Raw genomic sequence first — 7,182 nt, forward strand, 5'->3', positions numbered from 1 at the left:
AAAGTGACTTCTAGGACAGCCAGGGAAACCCTGTCTCAAAAAAAAAAAAAATAGGAGTAACGAAAGAAAGAAAAGGAAAGCTATTGAGTAGTGTCTTAGTTACTTTTGTATTGCTATGATAAATACCATGACCTTAGAGAGTAAATGGTTTATATAATTTTATATTGCCATATCACCATCCATCATTGAAAGAAATCAGTGCAGGATCACAAGGCAAGAACCTGGAGGCAAAAGCTGAATCAGAAGCCACAAAGGAACTCTGCTTCCTGACTTGCTTCCCATGGTTTTCTCAGCTTGAATTCTTACACCATCCAGGATCACCTGCCCAGGGCTGGCAGTCCACAGTGGGATGGATCATTCCACAGAAATCATTAATCAAGAAAAGACTTACTTATGAAATTCCTATCTTATGGAAGCATTTTCTCAACTGAGAATCCTTCTTCCCAAATCACTCTATTACTCTAGCTTGTATCAAGTTGACATAGAACTAGCCAGCACAGTAGGATTACAGTGGAATTCCTCTCTCTCTGTCTCTCTCCGTTTCTCTCTCTGTCTGTCTCTGTCTGTCTCTGTCTGTCTGTCTGTCTGTCTGTCTGTCTCTCTCTCTCTCTCTCTGTGTGTGTGTGTGTGTGTGTGTGTGTGTGTGTGTGTGTGTGTGTGTGTGTGTGTCTCCCCCATAGTCTAGCTATGTATCCAAGGCTGGCCTCCTGAGTGCTACAATTATCAACATGAATCACCATATATGACTCCAAATTGGAATTCTTAAAATGGCTCAAGGGTCTAGTCCCAAGGTGAGATGGCAAATTACAAATTTGCTACACTTTAATAAGCCTTCAAAGGACATGACAAAATCTTTGCACTACTTGCCTATACGAATAAAAACAGTTAAGTAAATTGTGAGACTAGAATCCAACATAAATGTATATTCTTTCCAGAGAATAAAGTAGATTGACATCAGCTGACTCTGTTTCAAAGGTTTCCTAGACAGGCTAATAGTAGACATAATGAATGAACAGGAAAATGAATTATTAGCACATAACTGGATATGTGTTTATATGCTGTGATTTATTATATGAATTTGCATGAAAGTTGGAAAAATATATAAGGGCTTAGTGTGTTCAGATTTTTAATTATTTGGGAGAAGCAAAGAGCTGCTGGACAAGCCATGAGAAAAGACAAAAGGACAATGATAGTTTTGAAACCATATGTATTTTGAATCTACTATAATGCTTGAGTTTAAGGATATTTATTATCCTTATATTTGATAGCAATTTCTCATGAAGGTATAAGTAGAAAAATAATGTATCACTTTCCTTCTGTGAAAGGGGGAAAGTGAGAATTTCCTCCAATTGATTCTAGGAATGAGAAGAGTTTGGTTAACAGAGGAGATGATATCAAGGACATAAAGAGAGAAACATTTTACAGAATCCGAAAGAGGAGACCAGACAGCTGAAATGAATGCAGAAGGAGAAAGGGGATGAAGAGAAAAATGGAAATTGCTCTCACAGCTCCAACCCCAGCACATCTTTTTGAGGAGAGGAAACCAAAGCTTCATCTCAACGTAAGTCGGGCAGCCCTTGGAACAAACAGGTTGACAGTTCCAGCCATAACAAATGCCTAACGTTCTCACATGCTTCAAATGTGGTGGAGTGATGTGGTCTGACACTGACATCTGTGCCATGGCCCCGCAGTCCTCGAACAGAAATCCACTGCATTTCTTTTTTCGTTCTAGGGTCCTTAAGCTGGGAATGCCTATGAAGGGTTTTCTAAAGCCTGGGCAAACAAGAGAAGGCTCACCCTGTTTCCGGGTGGCATAATGCTATAGGCGGAGATCCAGGACTAAAAGGGAAGACAAAGCCCTAAGGGCATCGCTAGCCATCACTGTGTTTCTGACTGCCAATACAGTGCAAAGTGCCTACTATTCCGAATCTGGGAGCCAAATAAATCCTTCAGAAGTTGAATTTTCTCATTTATATTTTTTAATCACTCTTCCTACATTTTTGTGATTCACACAAATTTCTTTTTTTTCTAATTGGACTTTTAAAAAACACATTATTCTTGTGTTACTCTTTCTCACAATATTTTTCTTCCTTTTTTTCTCATTTATTCTTCTCTATTACAATACATCCTGACTGAAGCTTTCCCTACCTCTACTCCTCCAAATTCCCCCACCCCCAACATCCCCTCTCCCATAGATCCACTCCTCCTCCATTTCCCTTCAGACCAGGTCTCCCAGGAATATCAACTGAACATGACACAAGATACAGTAAGATAAGGCACAAACCCTCACATCAATGCTGGACAAGGCAACCCAAAGGAAAAGGGTCCCAAAAGCACGCAAAAGTGGAGACAACCCCACTCCCACTGTCAGGAGTCCCCCCAAAACAACAAGCCAACAACCATAACAAACAGAGGTTCTAGCACAGTCCCATGCAGGTTCCATGATTGCTGCTTCAGTGTCTGTGAGCTCCTATGAGCCCTGCTTAGTTGATTCTTCAGACCCTTAATTCTCCTGGCTCCTGGTATCCTCAACCTGGCTCCCACAATTCCTCCTCCCACCACTCTTGCAATTTCTTCTTCTTCTTCTTCTTCTTCTTCTTCTTCTTCTTCTTCTTCTTCTTCTTCTTCTTCTTCTTCTTCTTCTTCTTCTTCTTCTTCTTCCTCTTCCTCTTCCTCTTCCTCTTCCTCTTCCTCTTCCTCTTCCTCTTCTTCTCTTCCTCTTCCTCCTCCTCCCCCTCTTCCTCCTCCTCCCCTTCTTCTAAATTAAATTCTTTTAAATTTTTTAAAGCATGGGAGGACACAAACATGCTCTCTGTCACCATGTGGGTTCTGGGACTTAAACTCAGGATCTTGTGCTTGGCAGAAGGCACCATTACATACTGAGCTATCTTGCAGGCCTCCTTACTCCTTGGCCATCTTTCTTTCTTTTTTTCTCTTCCGCTGTCTCTTCATTTCATATGTATTTTGAACTTTACAATTTATTCTATATTAACACCTTATATTTATTTGAGGAGACAAATATTAAGAATAAGGAACTAAAAAATATTAAACACTGAATAACAAACCAACAAATGAACTAGACAGTCCTCAAAAGTAGTACAAATGACATATATATATATATATGACAATTTTTTGAGACAGGGTCTCACTATACAATTCTTAGTCTGGCTGACTTAGAACTCACTATATAAACCTGGCTGGCTGGCCTCCAACTCATAGAGATTTGCCTTTCTCTGTCTTCCCAGTGCTGGGATTAAAGGTGTGAAACACAACACCCAGCCCTGGTGAACATTTTTTGATATCAAGGAAATGTGTGTTGTGATTGGGATAAACAGAATTTCATTTGCATGAGCTACCCTGATTGGTACAATAAAGGCCTTTATTTACATAAGGGATTGTGACTGCTGCAAGTATGAAACTTTCCCATGATTAGTTCAAACATCTTTGTAGGCTTAGCTTTTTTTTTTTTCAAAACCTACTTTAAGAAGTCTTCTTAAATGCATCAACCTCCTTTCTAATCCATCACATATCAGAGGTAGTGGAACAAAAAGGTTAGTAGGAAACAGGGGTTGTGGATCTATTTAGAAATAGTTCTTTGGGGCTGTTCAGCAGTCCAGTTCACTAGGCATTCACCACTTACAAATCAGCAGCAGCAGTTTGATCCAGAAGAAACCAAGAAGTTCCTTCTACCAAGCCTGAGTCTACAGAAGCTGCAAGAACCTGCTAGAACACCATGAGACTAGTCTTTGGCTATGAAGTCAGGACAAGGAAAGATCAGCAACTGCATGTTAGGTGAACCAATATGAATGTCCTCAACAGAAGCTAGTGAGGTATAGTAAGGTGAGCCAATGCCAGAGCCTCCCCCACTGTCTATGGGGTCATATTTATATTATTTCCAATCACATACCCTCTCACCTGTGTCTGCTTCAGCAAAACATTCTTTCACGTGTCTGCTTCAACACATCTTTATCTACAGCAGGGACTACTGTGATGGATATAAATGCAATCCTCCATGTACACAAAGGACTCTGTCATGATTGGACAATGAGATATTAATTTGGATGACTACTATGTTTGCTGCTAGTGTATTTTCCTCATTTGCACAAGGAACTATGCCATGATCTGGGCAAACAGAAGCCTTCATTTGCATCAGGAACTGCTTTGATTAGTGCAAATGATATCTCTCATTTGCTTGAGGGGCCATGCTATGATTGACTTCAGAACATGCCTTCATTTGAATGGGGGGCTGCTGTTATTGGATCAAGCATGGTCTGTCATATGCATGTGCTTAGTACAGAACCTTTGTTACAGCCACACACATTTCTGATCACACAAGCAAGCTGTTTGTCTCATTTTCTGACCTACTTGGGAGACACCCTCTTATGCTGTTTTGCAGCATTAATACCAAATGAAAGGCTTCTCACAAAAGGTCTTTTCTTACCTCCCTTTGACTTTTATCATTACTATACTGAGTTGAGTTGATAATATAAAGAAAGGGAGGCAGCAACAGTGTTGAAGACAACAAAAGCCACTACCATAGCAGCAGCAAACACAGGAGCAGTGGGGGAGATGAAGCACGCGGGAGCTGAAGAGCTGAAGAGAGTGGCTAGAGTATCAATAATGGGGAACAGGAGCAATAGAGAAAAGAAGCACTACAGAAAGATAGAAAACTTGAAGCTGCCAATGGCTTAGGGACTCCAGCACCTGAAGCCTGTATAAAAACTATTACATAAAAGTACCAGCCATTCCAGGGACTAAACCACTACCGAAAGACTACACATGGACTGACCCAGGGCTCCAACTGCTTATGTAACAGAGAATAGCCTTGAGGGGGCACCAGTGGAAGGGGATGCCCTTGGTCCTGCCAAGGCTGGACCCCCAATGCAGGGGAGGGCAATAAGAGGGATGTATAGGGGGAATACCCGTATGGGGTAGGAGGAGGGGAGGGAATGGGGGCTTATGGACAAAAAACTGGGAAGGGGAATAACCTTTGAAATGTAAGCAAAGAAATATATAATAAAAATTTTAAAAAATAAAAACATGGGAGTTTAAAATGTCAGGATATTAAAAATATTAAAAAGTGCCAGCTATTGCTACTGTCTGGCACCACTAACTGCTGCTAGAATAATAAGACTGCAATAGCTACTAGGACCACTGTATTGAAAGCCCAGAGCAATAACCCTCTATCAATTTTTGGTTGCTGTGATAAATACTATGACTAAAAGCAACTTAAAGAGGGGATAGAGTCCATAATGGCAGGGAATACACAGCATGACAACAGGAGCAATACACAAAGAGATCTCGTATTCATACACACACACACACACACACACACACACACACACACACACACACACACACAGCAGAGAGAGAACAGTAAGGTGAGGCTATAGGCCTTCAAAGTCTGTCCCCAGTAAATACTTCCCCCAGGAAAGCTCTGTCTCCTAAAGGTTCCATAACCTCCCCAAACCTTGTCACCAACTGTTCAAAATGTATGAGTCAATGGGGGACATTTCTTTAAACTGTTTTAAACCATTTTTTGAGAATTGAATACTATGCATTTTGATCATAAGATTCTTCTTGCAATAAACAAACCCACCTCTACCACTCCATGCTGGGATTTTGTCTGACTCGAGATTTCATAGGTGTGTACATAATGTCAAAATCACTGTAAGTTCATAATGCAGATGTCCTGTTCTGGTTGAGAAAGTTTGTTTCTTTGTAGTCATTCACTGCCTCTGGCTCTTACAATGTTTCCACCCCTTCTTCTATGAAGATCCCTGGGTCATGGAGGGAGAAGTATGTTATAGATGTCTTATTTAGAGCTGAACACTGCAGTCTCTTGTTCTCTCCAAGTTGACCAGTTTGTGGATCTCTGTGTTAACTACTGTCTACTGAGGAGAATCTTCTTTGATGAGGGCCATTAGGAGTTGTTTTAATACTATGCCCTTTTAACAGAATAATGGTAGTTGGCTCTCCCACTAGAGCCCATGGCCTATCTAGAACCAGGTGGTTGGCCCTGATAATGGTGCCAGGTATAGGTTCCATCTCCCGGAGTGATTTGATACTTCTATATCATTTGTACCATTATCAACCAGTAGACATATCTTGCTAGGATGTTTATCATTATTTATAAGGTTTGCAGCTATGTAAGACTGACGATTACTTTTCTCCTCCAGTGGGATGCATTGCACCTCCCAGCACTATGAAAGCAATCTAATAGGGATAAAGCTTCCAGATCAGCTTGATTTCTCTATATTTTATCACTCAAGTATGCGGCGTCTTCACACACACACACACACACACACACACACACACACACACACACACACACAATTTTAAATATGTTTTGCTTGTATATATGGGTCTCGTTGTCCGGGGAGGCCAGAAGGAGGAATTAGGTCACCTGCAACTGTAGATGGTTGGGAGCCAACAAGTGACTACCTGGAATTGAACCTGGGTCTGTCTATAAGAACAGCAAGCGATCTTAATCACCGACAATCATTGTAGTCCCAGCAATAGTCATACGATCACATTATGGAGTGTAATCAAGAGCAGCAGCTATAGCCTGTAATGTGTGGAGATCTATGGGAACCCACTGGCCAACAACTTAGAAGCAACCCATTCCTAGATCTGGAGTTATTTGCTAGCATGTGGTGTTTAGTGTGATATGAGGGAAATTTCTTTTTAAAACCATTATAGCTTCAAGCTTAAGTGACTATAACCATAAATATTTAGCTTTAAAACATCAAGCAATAATAAATATTTAGTTCTAAAACATCAAGCAATAATAAACATTTAGTTTTATAACATCAAGCGATAGACCTCTAATTCTCAGAGTGATAAATTACCATGACCAAAGCAACTTTCTGAGGAAAGGATTTGTTTGACTTACACATCCGCACCATTATTCATCATTGAAGGAAATCAGGACAGGAACTCAAACAGGACAGAAACTTCAAGGCAGGAGCTGATGCAGAGATCTTGGACGAGTGCTTCTTACTGGCTTTCTGCCCATGGCTTGCTGGCTACTTTTAAATAAAACCCAGGACCTAGCCTAGGGGTGGCACCACCCACAATGAGCTGGACCTTCCCCATCAATCACTAGTTAAGAAAGTGCCTGACAGTCAATTCTTATGGAGGCATTTTCTCAATTAAGATTCCCTCCTTTCAGATGACTCT

General features: G+C 40.8%; 1 protein-coding gene across 1 annotated transcript in view; it reads right to left on the reverse strand.

Moving 5' to 3' along the window:
• Positions 1 to 7,182, reverse strand: part of Trmt2b (tRNA methyltransferase 2B) — a 126,238-nt gene that overhangs the window by 15,061 nt on the left and 103,995 nt on the right.

The sequence above is a fragment of the Rattus norvegicus genome, chromosome X (genome assembly GCF_021556685.1).
Source record: "Rattus norvegicus strain SHRSP/BbbUtx chromosome X, alternate assembly SHRSP_T2T, whole genome shotgun sequence".
Taxonomy (NCBI): domain Eukaryota; kingdom Metazoa; phylum Chordata; class Mammalia; order Rodentia; family Muridae; genus Rattus; species Rattus norvegicus.